At 46.7% G+C, this 15,949-nt stretch overlaps 1 protein-coding gene across 1 annotated transcript in view; it reads right to left on the bottom strand.

The window, feature by feature from the left end:
• LOC144123625 (gonadotropin-releasing hormone receptor-like) overlaps positions 1–7,074 on the bottom strand; it is a 49,432-nt gene extending 42,358 nt beyond the window's left edge. The window contains exon 1 of the mRNA XM_077656426.1: positions 6,975–7,074. The gene's annotated coding sequence lies outside the window, so the exon portion shown is untranslated. The remainder of the gene's footprint in view (positions 1–6,974) is intronic.
• Positions 7,075–15,949: the final 8,875 nt, after the last annotated feature.

The raw sequence follows: 15,949 nt of genomic DNA, 5'->3' as shown, positions 1-15,949 counted from the left end.
GTGTCGAGAATAAGTTGCTCAGGGCCAAACTTTAGACAAGTGGCCTAGTGGTTTGAGCATCCGGCTCGCATGCGGGAGGTGCCTGGTTCGACCCTCAGTTTCACTGGGTACTCGCCGGTGATACAATGGGTACAAGCTTTCCCCTGGCCTGGTGCTCGGCTTCTTTATGTTTGTGAAATGGGTCTCTGACTCCACCTTTAGAAGAAAAAAATACCTTGTACCATGGCGCTTTTTGTCCCCAGATGCTCTTGCGCCATAAAAAATCACCATCATCAGAGGTGGAACGAGAGGTAGGCCGTATACGCAGATAGGAAATTGTGTCAGGCGCGAAGTGAAATTTATGTGAGGATAGGATATATGTTTGAAAGCCAAATTAATTACAACTACATGGAACTGGCGCTACTGACAAATCTTTTGAAAATGTTGAAGCCCACAAATAGAAGGACGTAGAAAAAATAATGGACGGAGGGAGTAGGGGCGAGTTATACTTCTACACAAATGATGTTTGGAATTCATTATGTGTGCGTGTTTAAGAGCTCATAATGCTCAGAAAAATTAGCAGCCGTGCAAAGGCTCTCTTGGAGAATTTCGAAATGCTGCCAAAACCTCCTAGAAACTTTGCAAAGCTTTTTCAAAGCTATCCTGTGATGGGGCCCTTTTAAGTTGCAGACTGTGGTAAAAAGATGCTTCCATAGACTCGCAGCGATTCAACGTCTGCACAAAAGCACAGGAGATGCTAAGAGATCGCGGTTCAACGCTGCAGGAAGGTTCGCAAGCGTGTAAACGAGCTTCGCTCGCACAGTCGAAAAAGAGCCCCCAATATGTGCAGCACGCCTGAGGTGTCGGGAAAATTGAACGCTGCACTGAGATAGCCGCTCTCTCAAAAATAATTTTTTTGCAATATCCACGGCAGAACCTATTTTAGCGAAGGCTAAAACTCACCAACACAAGCCATCTTCAAAGTTTATAGCTGCCGTAATTTATTGCGCCTATATTTTATTATGCTGAAAAAAAAAATACTAAACCGTGCAGGTATGTTTTTCAGAATAAAACAAAACAAATGCGTTTCTCTTTAACCAAGCTTCGTTTATTCTATATATTAGGGCAAGACACTACAAAGGGGGCCTTAGAGCTCAAGCGGGGTGCTTCGGTTGCGGCGTTCGCAACACCGAGGTAATATAAATGCTAGCGCAGCAAAGAACTACAAACAATACATACCAAAGAAAGAGTATAAGCAAACGCCAGAGTTCTATAAAGCCTGTTCATCGGTCCGGGAAAGACCTTCAGCGGTCTCTGTATCTTTGATGCTGGACAGCGAACGCATGGTCACAGAGCAGGAGGCACATGTATATATATAGAACGAATTATCGAGACCGTTGTTGCGGCCGAGCAAATAAATACAAATTGTTCGCTGTGAACACAAGTGCAAAGACAACAAAAGCGGGTTGGATTGGCACTTCGTGCCCAACCTCTCCGTCGTCCCTTTCGTTGCAGGCGGGAAGATATTGAGCCTGGGAAATCGCCCAGCTTTCTGCGTACATCGATTTGACTCCACGGCCTGGGCGGCAAGCCGGGCGTGACGCACATCGGATTTCGGTTACGGGCTTTGTTTTGTGGCGACAGGCACACAACAGTTGCCACATGACTGAAAGAAAAGCGACCATTAAACGAAAAAAGGGCGCGCTACTAAGGAATTTATTGGAAAATGCTTTGCCAAAATCTCGTTACCGACGTGGACTGTCTTCTCTCTTTATGTCGCCATCCGTTGGTGGCTAACAGAATTATTGGAATTATTCCAGTCACTATAGTTGCTAATTAAGAGAGGCGTACGACTTTGATACTGGACGCGGGCTGCTACAAGATGGCACGTGAGACGCATAAGTAGATCTTTGTTTAGTGTTGGTGGTGAAAAATTCATAATAGCCAGGTTCAGCCCTTTAGGGCTCTGGGACCCTCACGGCCCCACGCGCGATGAAACGTTCATGTGATGGCAGTCCATGACGTTGACGGCCCAGCTGGTGGCGATTTTCTGCCGAGCGGAGTCATCGTATCGGAGTTCGGTTCCCCAATTCTCCCAGGTCTTGAGTGCTGCGGGCCCAGCGGGAGGAAGATCCACCGGGCAGTTCATAAGAATGTGGGTAAGGGTGTATTTTGGGGATGCGCACATTGCGGAGGTCGGGGATGCGGCACCATAATGAGAGAGAAGAGGAGGGGAAGGGAGCTTGTGGGTTTGGAGTCTCTTCCAGATCGTCTGCTCCCTGTGGCTTAGGAAGGGCTTAGCTGGCGGATGGTTGCGGCGCTCCAGGCCATAGAACGCTGTGAGCTCGGCAAAGGTGTGCATGTGCTCCCGCGAGTGTTCAGGCAGGAGGTCCGCCTGAGCCTGGGAAATTATCCCTCGGGCCAAATTATCGGCGGCCTCGTTCCCGGGGCTCCCCGAATGCGGACGCACCCAAATGAGCTTTGCGTGTTGAGGTACACTTGGGGTTGGCTATCTCAACGGCACCCAGCGGGTGCATGCACCCGTCGGCGCGCGAAGTTGAGTATAGCCGTTTTGGAATCACTAAGGATCTATGCTGCAGTGCAGTGCGTGAGGGCTAAGGTTACTGCGACTACTTCTGCACCTTCGGCGGTGGTGTCTGGAGGTAGCTCGAAGGTGTAGGGTTGAGGGAGATTTGGGTGGTGGGCGACGGCCACTGCACCATTTGTGGTGCATGCTGAGCTGACCCGAATGGCGTTTGGTCCAGGACGACAGTGTTTGCGGAGAGCTGCCGCGCGCGCTTGGCAGTGACGCGTGTGATGCTCCGGGTGAACGTTTCGAGGGAGTGTTTTGATGACGAAGTTTTGGTGGATTGGCATGGCACCGGGACGAGGTCCGGGCTGGCCGCCGGAAGCCTAATTGACAGTCGGTTGAGGATGTGTCGGCCAGTCGGGGCAGCCGCTAGGCGGATGACTGCGAGTCGAAGTGCGCTCTCGTGAGCTCCCCAATGGTGTTATAGACGCTTAAGGCTAGTAGGCGGTCTGTTTAGATTCTTTATGGTAACTTAAGAAGAATTTTTGTGGACCACTATTAGACCGCGCCCCTTCCGACCTTTTGACGCTTTGGTGGAACGCCGCAATACAACGTTACACCCCACAACGCAAAATACAAAGCAGAACGGAACAACGCGGATGAATGGGATGATGCGTGAGCACCGCGGCTGTGTTCGCGGTCATCTGGGGCGCGCTGTACTCTAGTTTGGACTGTACCATGCCGCGAAAATGGCGACCGTGTGTTGTGTAATATCAGAGGCTGTTAAAGTAGGATCCCTAGAAATACTTGTATTTCTAGGGACCCTAGTTAAACATCTCCAGGTGGTTGAAATTATTCTGGAGCCCTCCAGTACGGCACCTCTTTCTCTCCTTCTTTCACTCCCACCTTCCTCTGTTCCCTCACGGCACGGTTGAGGTGTTCACCAAAAAGTGAGACAGTTCCTGCGCCAATTCGTTTCTTCAAAAAAAAAAAAAAGAAACACTATTAAAGCTTCCGGGTGACCTGCGCAGAAGCTCTTCGTAGAGATAGTATTGGGAGGATACACAGAGTTGACTGTGAAGGAAGCAGCACTGAGAAGAAATAAATATTAGATCTAAGCTTACCGGCTTAGCTCATAGATCAGGGACAGCTGTTTGGCATTAGCGGCTGAGAGGCCTGGAGTGGCAGGAACAAAAACATTATTTGTCTACGAACGTCTCTTGGTGGTGTAGCCTCTATTATGGAGGCTTGGCCTCTCCTGGCTGCTGATAGCACACCTGGCCACGTGTAGGACAAGGCAACGGCGTGCGACTACAGCCGTCGTCAAATGTTCCAATGAAAGCGCCTTTTATGTTCCGCGATAAACGCAAATACCACTGATATTAAAGGAGACACAATGACCACTTTAGCCAACTTGGTACAGCGCCTGAGCAACGGGACGCTATTGTTTGTTTTACCTTTTTTATTTACCTCACTAAAATGATTAGTCGCCTTGCAAGCTTAACAGCAGCAAGAACACGAACAGAACTATTTTCCCAAGCTCTCCCTTCTATTCAAGAAAGTTGGGTTCTTTTCCACGATAGCTCAGGTAAGGCAAACAACGCTTAATGCTCTCCACGATAAAGCTTTCGTAAGCCGAAAATTTTTCTTCACAGCTGAAGGGAAGGAAACATGTATATATCTCTTCTATACTACTTGACTGAGCTGCCAGATGTACGTGCTGTTGTCCTGGTTACACATATTGCACAGCCAGCAAATAAGAACGATGAATTTGAGCTTGTGGCCAGGAGATTAAAGACTATACGCGAGAACAAAAGACTCAAGGATAGCATCACGCCATTCGGCAGCGAACACGTGCGTTTCATTGCTGTGGTACGAGTTTCTTTGTGCTGTTACCGTCAATTTTTTCTTCTGTTATTCAAGAAAGCGAGTTGACATTTCCTCCGGCACAAAGTTAGGAACACAGCTATCTTGTTAAATTTCAGTCGTGCCCGTGACACTTGCACCTAACTACCCGCTTTCGCAGTAATCAACAACAAGCCTGCTTTATTATCAGCCATAGAGTACGATTTGGTTCCTCTGCCGTGTCTGCCAAAGGTTTCAACAGAAAACGACACGGTGAGCTACAGGACTGCGTAGAAGTCGTGTGAAGAATGTCATGCGAATGAATCTGTAACTACCTTTTCAATGATGACCTTCTGGGACAAGGCGACATATTTTGTTTCTTGCAACATCCCGGAGTACAGAAATGACACATCACGTTACAAATCACATTACAGGCATCAAGAAATGGGTGGCATCAGTCATGAACGGTGTCTCCCCACACACTCGAACCCTTGACACTACACCCGATACGCCCACCCACGGCACTCGCCTGGCCTACCTATGGGAGGCCCGCAATAGCATCCTTGAGCGCTGGAAAGGGCTACGCTCAATCGGACCATTAAAAAGCGGCTAGCCGCATTGCAAACACAAATTACTGAGCACTCTGAGGAACTCTGCCGATATAACTGGGGACAGATTTGCGGTAGTATGGCTGGTAATCTGTCCGCAAAAAGCAGTTGGCAACTCCTCCATCACTTAATTGACCCCACGCCATCCAAAACAGCCACACAACACCACGTCACACGCCTTATACACAAGACCGACCTTTCTTCCGACGCCGTCATCGACATACTTAGGTACACACAACTCCCGGTAACTCAAACCCCCTGCCCCCCTATGCAGGCACCCCGAATGCGAATCTCGACGCGGAGATTACGGAAGCAGAAGAGCGGCCCTCCTGACCCTCCGCTCTAACTCCCCTCCAGGAGTTGACCGTATCTCCAATAGCATGCTCCTCAATTTGGACGATCAGTCGATTGCACAGCTCACGGGGTACATCAACACATGCTGGCAGGGGGGCACCCTTCCGCAATCCTGGCGTCATGCCAAAATCTTATTCATACCAGATTCCCACAAACCCGTCACCCCTTAAACCTGCAAATCTTCGTCCTATCTCACTAACTTCATGCCTGGGCAAGCTTTTGGAGCATGCCGCACTCGCCCGGCTCACCCAACATCACGTGACAGGCCACTGCTCAACACATTCTTCGAGCTTTCGGCTCTAATCGCTGACAAACCTGAACCTGGAGAACTTTACCGCAGTTTTCGCTGCTTTCAGCAAAGCGTGTTTCAGCAAAGCGTGTTTCAGCAAACAAGATTAGTAGAGAAAACGAGTTGCGCGTGGTTCGGAGACAAAGCGCGAACAGCGCCTTAGTGTGCTTTAGCTGAATTCCGGAACGTTCAACATGTACACAATCCAGCGTCGACCGTGATATTCCTTTTTCTCTACTGTCGTTGAAGAACAACGTTCATACTTTCAACTGCTTCTACGAAACTCTAGAGGGATAAGCCCCATTATGCAAATTATGTGTATGCCTAGCGACACCGCACCACGGGGTCCTGATATATTTGATCAGGATTTTAAATCATTCAGGATAAAGCTGCTCCGCTCAATGCGACTATAATCTAATACCTTTTGAATATTAAATTCTTCTGTCATTCATTGTCATTGTCTGAGTCGTTTTAATAGCCCAAGTAAAGGAAAACGAAGCCAGCTATGGAAAGAGAAATGATACGTGGAATATTAAGAGACTGGAAGCGGGCAGAGGGGATAAGAGTACAAACGCGGGTTAATGTCACCCTAGTCGAAATCAAGAGAATAGGCCTGGGCACAGCATGTAATGCGAAGGGAAGATAAGCGCTGGTCCTAAGGGTAACGGAGTGGACTCCAAGAGAAGGAAATCGTAGCAGCGAGTGGCAGAAAGTTAGGTGGGCGGATGAGATTAAGAAGTTAGCAGGCAAAGGTTGGGGCAGCTTGCAAGGGACAGGGTTAATTGGAAAAAGATGAGAGATGCCTTGCCCTGCAGTGGGCGTAGTTAGGATGATGATGACGATGATGATTTTTTTCATTATGCTTTTCTCTTTCACCGCTGAGTGCACCACTGTAAAAAGCCTTTGGCTGTTAGCGGGCACGTCACAACAAACAAACAAATCTCTCACAGCAGCGCTTAATCTAAGTCGGCATTTACATCCCGCAACCGCGATTTCGGTCGATGAGCTCTGTTCCTAGAGTAGCATAAAAGTAGGGAGGCACCGGAACGAAGCGGCCAGAACCAGTCGCATGACGTGCTCGACTTAGTGTGTGAACGCGCCTCAAGGCCCACGTGAGCTCGGAAATCAGTCAAGTGACCTCAAATGCTGCTTCTCCAGCTCACTTAGACAACAGTCTCATTATTTTCAAAGTTATCGCGGTAGTTCTGCGTTATGGTGCGCTTCGACGACGCCGACATTATTGCTGAACCGGTGACATTTGATCACGACAACGTCTCGCGTAGAAACCGCGACCGTCCCACCAGCATGTAGGCGTACAACGTGAGCAGGCAAAGCTGCGAAATGCAGCGCAAACGAAGAAGAGACTCACCGGCGCGCCAACGGACCAAAGCGCGCCGCTCACCTGGCTGACCCCCGTAATCCGCAAAGCGCGCCAAGCTCGGGACGCCGTCGGCGCCGAGTGCGCGGCTGGGCACTGCACGGCGCAACTTCGCCTGTATTGAGGGGCGCACGGTAGGAGACGCCACCGGCGCACGGGTTACTCTCATCCTCCCGTTTCTCGACACCCTTATTCTTCGTTTCTCCCTCAATTTTTTCTTCGCGCCTACTGCTCTCCTGCTTGGGGAAAGCTCACGCGGTGCGCTTGTTGCGTCCAGCTCGCTCAAGATGGCATTTCAGGACTGAGACAGAAAGGAATATATATGCATATATATATTAGCAGACAAGGCAAATGAAATGAGGGGCTCATTTGACAAACATATGAAGGCAACCAACAGCCACCCAAACCAAGGTGCATAGGTGAATGTTTCTATTTTTTGTTTAATTTATAGACCCAATCAAAGGGAGAGTAATACTTAGATTAACGTAGTTAGATTTTTGTTTAATTTGTAATTTGGAGAATAATACTTAGATTAACCTGTTAATCTAACTAGGTTAATCTAAGTATTACTCTCCCTTTGATTGGGTCTACAAATTAAACAAAAAATAGAAACATTCCCCTATGCACCTTGGTTTCGGCGACTGTTGGCCACCCACACACACACACACACACACACACACACACACACACACACACACACACACACACACACACACACACACACACACACACACACACACACACACACACACACACACACACACACACACACACACACACACACACACACACACACACACACACACACACACACACACACACACACACACACACACACACACACACACACACACACACACACACACACACACACACACACACACACACACACACACACACACACACACACACACACACACACACACACACACACACACACACACACACACACACACACACACACACACACACACACACACACACACACACACACACACACACACACACACACACACACACACACACACACACACACACACACACACACACACACACACACACACACACACACACACACACACACACACACACACACACACACACACACACACACACACACACACACACACACACACACACACACACACACACACACACACACACACACACACACACACACACACACACACACACACACACACACACACACACACACACACACACACATATATATATATATATCATGGTATCATGGTATGATATGATATATGGCATACTTAAGCATATCATGACCTTTGTAGAAGCTAATGATTTAATCGACAGTCACCAACATGGCTATAGAAAAGGCGTATCCACAACACAACTAGGTGAAGCAATTCGTCATTATGCCCTCACATAAGACTATCTAGGACATGTGGGTGTGATATTTTTAAGACTGATCTAAAGCGTGCGATCGCATTTCACTTTCTAAGCTTCTTTATAAATTGATCAGACTTCTTGGTACCAATAGCATAACTGATTGTCTAAAGGATTATATCTCGTGCCGTTACCAATATGCATCTATAGACGGTCATCCTTCCGACTTATCACGGACTCTTCCGGTGACCCTCAAGGACAGTTCTGGCTCCAATTCTCTCCTTGCTTTTCATAATTGATATCGCACAAAATGCCGAAGCTTTTGTTCGTGTGCTTGCAGACTTCCGCATCATATTTAAAAGGGCCCTTCGTTTTCGGGTAAGACCCGACTTTATCCGATTTTTGAGTCCCGAATATAGTTCTTAAAATTCGGATTAAACCCGATTTCTTCCTAAAATGAGCCTTCCAGAAAATTTAGTTTTTCACTTCACTGAGCTGAAGAAGGCGCTGCAAAAAAATTTGTGAATATTCAGTGCTTATTTCATAGGGATGTCAAGAAGCACCTTAAACTTCATTTAACGCTCGTTTTCATGAGTCTGAATTTGAGCATAAATTTTAACAGGGCGATTTAGAAGCGAATGGCTAGAACATGGCTATTCATATGACGTTTTATCAAAATCACTGTATGAAACGCTACTCACGTTAACGACAACCTGATCAAAGGAATTTGCTTGTTAAAAATCATCTCTGTTATGTTGAACGTCTTCACACTGTACCAACAATGACACCGCGGTCTCGCTCAAAGGCGGGAGAGCTTCGTAGAAGACTGGAAACTTATATGATGAAATATTTGTAATCGATTAGAAGTCTTTGATTGGTATACAGTGTTTAGTGAAATCCGCGATTGTCATTTTGTTTGGGAAATAACGAGCGAAAAATAGGGCATTTTATGTCGAGAAGGAAAAGAAGTGGATAAAGCAAACTGTTTCCTGCAAAAATCATTTCCTGAATAAATCAGTTTTCACATGAATTTGAACCCGAAAAATACCGCCAGAGTTTCATCCCTGAATTCCGGGAATAATAGAACAAGAAAACGAAGGGCCCTGTATATAAGATAATATAAAGCCCCGAAAACCAGCAAGCTCTAAACAATGTTTTTGCGCAGATACCAGCCTGGTGCAAGACGTGTCAAATAGTAGTCAACGTAAAAAAACCAGTCTGCAAATTTACAACTAGAAAAAAAGATCATATCGCTGTCCAATGCAACCTCGAGAAGTTTAAATTAAAGAAAGGTAATGAATTTAATTATGTTTGTATATTTATTAGCGAAGACCTAAAATGAGAGAAACATGTCTCATATGTTACTAGCAAAGCTCTCTCCACCGTCTATGCCTTGAAACGGACGTTAATAGCCACCTCCCCAGACGCAAATATGCTTTCATGTAGGTCACTAGCTCGAACGATGCTCGACTATGGTACAGCATCTTGGTTCCCATATACAACCACAAGCATTACTAAATTGGGAAGCATTGAGCGCAATACAGCCAGATTTACTTGTAACAAAGACGATCGTTATATGTCAGCTTCAGAAATCCGGGCTGCGGCAGGCTTGCCGACAATTAGCAAGCGGACTAAGTTCTTGCACTTGAAACTTCTTTACCAGCTCTGTATCAACCTACTGCGAATTGACAGTGACAAGTATCTGCCTCTATGATTGACAAAAACCACTATGCGCTAACGCAACAAGCACCTAGAAGAATACAGGTTTCACATAGACAGATTTCATTTTTGTTTTTTTTCCATTTCCAATTCGTGAATGGTACGCTTTGCCCAACACCTTCTTCAATTCCGTCTACTATCACATTATTTTCCAACATTTCTAGGTTTGTATTTCAAGCAGAAACTTGAACCATTTTGAACTGGGGCCTATCAAGATGGTCTACACAGCTGTACGATTTTTTTTTTGGTTGTGTCAATTTGCTTTGTTGTTCGCCATTCTTGTGGTCTTGCATTTATCTAGTCGAAATCCATATCCCCGAGTTCATATCCAGGTGGTGTCAAAGTGCGCTGTTTTTTTTTTCTTGTGAACATGCATTTACAGCACATCAGAGTCATCCAAACATGCCACAACCTCTTCAAAGAGGCTAGAGGCATCTTCAAAATAAATAAAAATTATTAAATAAAAAACCTGACGGCTTAGGGGTTTTTAGGAAACCTCATAATTCAGCACGAGACTTTTCGACCGAAGCGCTAAAGCTGAAATTTAATTTTTTTTATTTATTTTACTGATTGAGTAGAACAAAATATAAAACTGCTTTCTTGAACAGCATGGTTGAAATTGCGTTCACATATTCTGCCCCGTGTGTTTTCAATTTTGGCTAAAGTTAGCTGGGACGCCTAGTATAGCTGCTTTATTCGTTCACACAAGCCTTAATTTAAGCGTGGCAAATAGAATGTGAGAGAAAAAATAACTTGCGTTATCCATGACAACGTGTTCGCTCCTAACAAGAAGGTGGACGGTTAACTTGTCAGCCAGGACGCAATTTGTAAAGCGTCGGCTGTTGCAACCAGACGTGTCCATGTGTACTAGTGATTTCATCCGTTGTTACGTGACTGAACGCAGCTCCAGCAGCCGAATTTCAATGCAGGTGAAATGCAAAAGGCGCGCGTGCGCTGTGCGGATGAGTGCATTAGCGAACACCTGATGGCAGAAATTAATGATAAATCCTCCACTGCGGCATCCTTAATGGCCCTCTTCCAACGTCCAGACGTCAGGTATCTCATGCTATGCCCTGCCATACCATACCATACCATACCATACCATACCATACCATACCATACCATACCATACCATACCATACCATACCATACCATACCATACCACATCACATCATATCACATCAAATCACAACACATCACATCATATGATATCCTATGATACCATACAATACCATACCATACTATACCAAGCCATGCCAAGCCATACCATGCCATGCTATGCCATAGCATAGCATAGTATAGCATAGCGTAGCATAGTATAGCATAGCGTAGCGTAGCATAGCATACCATACCATACCATACCATACCATACCATACCATACCATACGATACCATACCATACCATACCATACCATACCATACCATACCATACCATACCATACCGAAGCTCTTTTCACGTTCCGGTTACGCTGTCTCAAGACAGATAGATGTATTTAATGAAACGAAGGCACAGAGGCCCGCTAGAAACATTGCGATCTGGCCCGCTACTCTGCACTAGGGAAGGGGAGGAGGCGGAGATGGTCGCGATGAGTGACGATGTAGTGAGAAGGGAGATGAGAGCATGTGCGCGCACATTTGATGGCATCTCAACCGCAAGTCGAGGTCCGTGTCACTCAAAAGACGGGAAAAAATATATTAGTAAAAATAATAAAAAATAATATTGTAACACTGTGCGGCTAGAGAACGAGCTTCGCCTGCGCATCGTGACCTGAGAAAGCCGTGGGAGGAAGATGTAGACGAGGCGGAGGTACTTGGCTTCTGGCCCGGACGGTGCTGCTCTCCAGCCTACCTTGCGCCTACCTGTATATAAACCCATATCACCCATATCGATATTCTTTTTTTTAGACACCTTTGTCAAGTTGTGCGAAGATCGGTAAGGAAACTATGGCTGAAGTTTTTGACTCCCACGGGGGGTAAGAGTTTCAAACTTAGTATTTAAACCGGTGTAGTCCCGATTGGTCCGCGTCAAAGTGTTATATGGCGCGCGACGGTTGCGTCTTAAGCACCGATCGCCGACTGCCTGAGCTGGTGGGTTCCGGTGCATTCAGTAGTACTCGGCTGTTATATATAATTGCGGGGGAAAATCTCAGAGTTTTCCTTCAGTATGTCTTGCACTGGCAACGTTTTGTAGGAGGAGGCATGAAAGATATTTTTGGGCTAAGAGGAAGGAAGAGTGAGAGACAAGAAAGGAGGATATTTCCTCTTGGGTGGAAAACAAAGGCTCCAATTTTTCAATGAGAGTGCTGGAAAAAGAATTTTGGGAGACAAAGGACGTTACCTCGAAGAGAGTCTAAACATGCCTTAAAAATCTCTGCCCCTGGCAATCGCGATCATATGCCAAAACAAATGGAGTACATGCACCTGTAATAGCGGACACTTTCGCGAAGCAGCTTCTTCGGTCGAGCAGCGCGAGCTATGCGGAAAAGGCGGAGAAAACCACTTTGCTGGGTGGGGGGTGCTGGGCAGGTATCGATCGCGCCGGGTACCTCGGCCCACAAACGCTTATGGAAAGTGCCTCGCGTTGCCTCTACACGGCGACCTTCCCCAAGTGGGGGCAGAGCAAACGCCCTCTTTATTGGAAGGACAGCGACTGGCTTGCAGAAACTGCCAGCCTACTGGAATGCTTCCCTGCCCTTCTTGAGCACCTGACTGCTGTTCGAAGGATTTCGGAGAGGCCCATGTCGTCTGCCGTGATTCCTTTCCTTATCGGGATGATCAGCTTCCTCCATTCTGCCAAACGGGCATCTGTGTAGTTTTCTGTTGGGCTTTCTGGTATACATTAGAGCGATCGGAGATGAAGACCGCGCGGCGGTAGGCAGCTCACGTGTTGCGAGGTTAAGTCTGTATGCCCTGAGTCTTGATAGCGTTCAAAGAGGTTGCCGGTGCCAAGCGTTTGGTTAGATAACAGTGGGGACTTTTGCTTTCACCTTTTCGCCTGATGTTCGCCTGTGATGTCCATCTGATGTTCACCTGTTTTCACGGGATGAGGGATTAGCGACGATTCGGAAGCCTCAAGTTACGATAATCAGGGTCATGATTTTTCAATAACAGAACACAAAAAAAAAATAGAAGTGGAGGAAAAAAAAATGATGACAAGATTGAAAAAGTAATAGACATTGGGGTATACGGAGGTGTTCGAAAAGGAAAATGAAATAGAACAATAACAATGTTGTTAGGCTCGGGCTGTATCTGCCATTGCCTCGTCCCGAGACAAGGCACACAAAAAGACATGACGGCTCTGGCGTTAGTAAACAATTACTTAAAACACTCTTCAGGTTCGTGCCGCCGCGGCGGCTCAGTGGTTATGGCACTCGGCTACTGACCCGAAAGTCGCGGGCTCGATCCCGGCCGCAGCGGTCCAATTTCGATGGAGGCGAAATTCTAGAGGCCCGTGTACTGTGCGATGTCCGTGCATGTTAAATAACCCCAGGTGGTCTAAATTTCCGGAACCCTTCACTACGGCGTCTCTCATAGTCTGAGTCACTTTGGGACGTTAAACCCCTACAAACCAAACCATACCAAACCAAACTCTTCGGGTTCAGTTTAAACAAGTATTGGCCCCTTGTCACGGATCTGGAGAAATGCTGAGCACCTTCCCGAACCGAGGCCAAAGGGGTGGAGTTTAGACGCCCAGCGTTATATGGTTTATGTTCAGCGTTGTGAAGGAGACAGAGCCGAGAATTCAGGTAGCAACAACTACTAATATATTCTCAGGAAAACGCACAAACAGGCAAATCAACTGTAATCCGTGAATACGATGTGATAGCTGCTACCAGAGTACTATATACACGTATTTACAGTTTTCTGCGCGATGACATGCAGATCACAAGAGCTTCCAGTTAAAGACCGCTTAATAATAAAACAGAGCAAAAAGTTCAATTTGAAGGGTAGTAGAAATAAAAAACAAGCATACAGCGACCTGGGCCACAACGACACTGCGAGAGTCGCGCATGCGTAGTAGCTGCAGTTGGGCTGCGTATGTGCAGTTGGGAAACAGATGCGCGTCATTGCTCGGCCACTTTATAAATAGAGGGTGTTAAGCGCTCGTTCTTCCAATGAACGATGGGTGAAGAGGCGGAAAGTATGCGCGTATACTGCGACCGACATCAACGGCGACTGCGGGAAGCCACGTGGACGGATCCAGAAGTTGTGGCCGGGTATGAGGCGCGTCGACAACGAGCCCATGAAGCCAAGAATGCCAAGCGCGCGGCCGAGACGCCGGAACAACGAGAGGAATAGGTAGCCAGAACGACGCCGTCAAGCAGCGGAGAAACGACAGCGACAAGGCGCGAGCGAAGCCACGTCTTCTTTGGGTCAGCTATCGCGTACGCATTAAGTTTAACCGGAGCTAGACCATCAACAATTTTGTAGGCTTTATGGCGGACACCGGAGACATTCGTGGACGCTGCCTATTGTCCACGAATCACCTCATCCGTCGAACATCGCCCACGTTCATACACCACTTTTACACGGTTTTGCCTTCCGGTCGCAGCGGGGTGAAGGTCACTTTGATCTTGGCACTGGTTGGGGTCACCTGTATAGAAAAAAAAATACATCAGGAACCGAAAAAAAACATATTCTCCCTTACTTCTGTACTACAAGGGGTCACATTGAAGAAGCGTACGCTCTTCTGTATTCCGTGGTTGACCAGAGGAACCACGTGCGACTAAAACCGCGTGTTTGTACGCGTTTATTATGAATCGAACTACGTTCCAAAGCATAACGTAGATAATGTTTTAAACCGCACGGGCCGCCTACATATGTTTAATTAAGAAAGACAATAAAATGAATAAATGCTGCCACGTTTGAGAGACCGCTTCATAATCAGTGATGGCAGCCGCTCTCCACAACCAAGAAGAACATCGACTAAGTACTTTTTCTGCAAAAGCAATAGGGATAATTTTAACTTTTATTCTTCTTAATGACTTCACTTTCTTGCTAAAAGTTTCCGAAATAATCGGCGATAAGGTCATAGAAGGTTGCGCAAAATGTATGAGTTTCCTGCTTCTCCGTTCCAACCTGATGTTCGCCTCAAGCTAGGAGCCACGTTGCCAATTTCCGCGAGTCGCAGCGATAATGGGAAGACCGGTGTGGAACGGCTTCGAGCGAAGATATACTTTAACTCAGCTGCAAATGCATAGCTTTAGAACTCTACCTTGCTCTCTTGTCAACTATTAAAAAAATTTTACGCTTTACATGACTCCTGAGCTCAGAACGCTTTGGAATTAACACTCAGAAAAGAGTACAAGCGGTGAAAATCAAAAAGCAGGGGTCCTATAGTGCCCTTGAAGATAACAATAACTGTTCGACAAAAGTTGAGATCGCTTATCTATAAAATCGAACCGACAGTAAGTTTTAGATGTAGATGCTAAACGTACAAGCCCACCCAGCACTGTCACGTCCTGTAACGAACGGTAATGTGCGGCCGAAGAAAGGAATGTCAGGACTCTGAAAGGGTAAATCACAAAATCGATGATAAGTAAAAAAAAAGTAAAAATATTAAGACGGACAAGACAATAAGGAGGGCTTCTGGCTGTCATTGGCGGCACGCTTTTGTGGAGAAGCGAGACCAACGCATTAGATGGTGATAGACCGGGTTGTCGAGATAATCCGTCCTGCTGTCGGCGACAAGCAACGGACAAACGACATTAGTGCGAGCTTATTTGCCGAGCCACAGACCACGGTTGATATATCCATTTGCGCAACAAATTGGAGCTGCTGTGCTCCGCTGGTGACGGCAGACAGCGAGGAAAAGTAATTACAAGTCCTGGAGCGTCAGAAGAAATGCATTTCTTGAGCTGGTTTCCACGGCGTATAAGGCATGACGAGTA

The sequence above is a fragment of the Amblyomma americanum genome, chromosome 3 (assembly GCF_052857255.1).
Source record: "Amblyomma americanum isolate KBUSLIRL-KWMA chromosome 3, ASM5285725v1, whole genome shotgun sequence".
Taxonomy (NCBI): domain Eukaryota; kingdom Metazoa; phylum Arthropoda; class Arachnida; order Ixodida; family Ixodidae; genus Amblyomma; species Amblyomma americanum.
Note: the sequence above shows the minus strand (reverse complement) of the source record. Positions and strands in the feature narration are given on the sequence as shown.